This window comes from Austrofundulus limnaeus, unplaced genomic scaffold (genome assembly GCF_001266775.1).
Source record: "Austrofundulus limnaeus strain Quisiro unplaced genomic scaffold, Austrofundulus_limnaeus-1.0 Scaffold993, whole genome shotgun sequence".
NCBI lineage: Eukaryota > Metazoa > Chordata > Actinopteri > Cyprinodontiformes > Rivulidae > Austrofundulus > Austrofundulus limnaeus.
Genome location: NW_013953395.1, coordinates 93318 through 94450, shown reverse-complemented (window position 1 = coordinate 94450; position 1133 = coordinate 93318).

Here is a 1133-nt window from a genome sequence, read left to right as displayed (position 1 = left end):
GTCCAGGTGTGACTGTTGTGTCCAGGTGTGACTGCTCTGTGTCCAGGTGTGACTGTTGTGTCCAGGTGTGTCTGTTGTGTCCAGGTGTGACTGTTGTGTCCAGGTGTGTCTGTTGTGTCCAGGTGTGTCTGTTGTGTCCAGGTGTGTCTAGGTGTGACTTTTGTGTCCAGGTGTGACTGCTCCGTGTCCAGGTGTGACTGCTCCGTGTCCAGGTGTGTCTGTTGTGTCCAGGTGTGACTGTTGTGTCCAGGTGTGTCTAGGTGTGACTGTTGTGTCCAGGTGTGTCCAGGTGTGACTGTTCTGTATCCAGGTGTGTCCAGGTGGGACTGTTCTGTATCCAGGTGTGTCCAGGTGTGACTGTTGTGTATCCAGGTGTGATGGTTGTGTGTGTGTTACAGCTGTGGACGAGCAGAACGCTCAGACCCAGCAGCACCAGGTGTTCTCTGTGGGTCGAACCGAGCAGGTGGGTCTGGTTGAGGAGGAGGAGGAGGAGGAGGAGGAAGACGTGGAGGAGGACCAGATGTCCCTGCAGTCCACCTGCAGCTCCAAACAGCGCCCCAGTCGTAGAGGTGAGACTCGTCCTGAACAGACAGGTGCTCAGCTGTCTGTCTCACCTACCTGTCTCACCTGTCTCTGTCTGTGTGTCTTCAGTCAGTAAGACGCCCTGTGAGAAGCTGATCAGTAAAGGCAGCCTGTCTATAGGCAGCTCTGCTTCACTTCCTGTCCAGACAGGAAGTAGGGACATCATTCCTTTGCTGAACACAAAGATCCTGTATCCAGGTGAGCTGTCCTCTTCCTGCTGCCACCTGTGTGGATCTTACCTGCAGGTGTCTTTAACCCTCTRTGTGTTTCAGGCTCTCTGTCGAGCAGCTCAGTCATCAGTCGACTGCTGGTCAACGCTGACCCGTTCAGCTGTGACGCCGACAACTTGTAAGATACCAAACACACCTGTACATACCTGTACATACCTGTACATACCTGTACATACCTGTAGACACATGTACACACACTCCTTTAGACTCCTGTAGACACACTCCTTTAGATAGACATCTGTACACACACACCTGTACATACCTGTACATACCTGTAGACACATGTACACACCTGTACACACACTCCTTTAGACTCCTGTA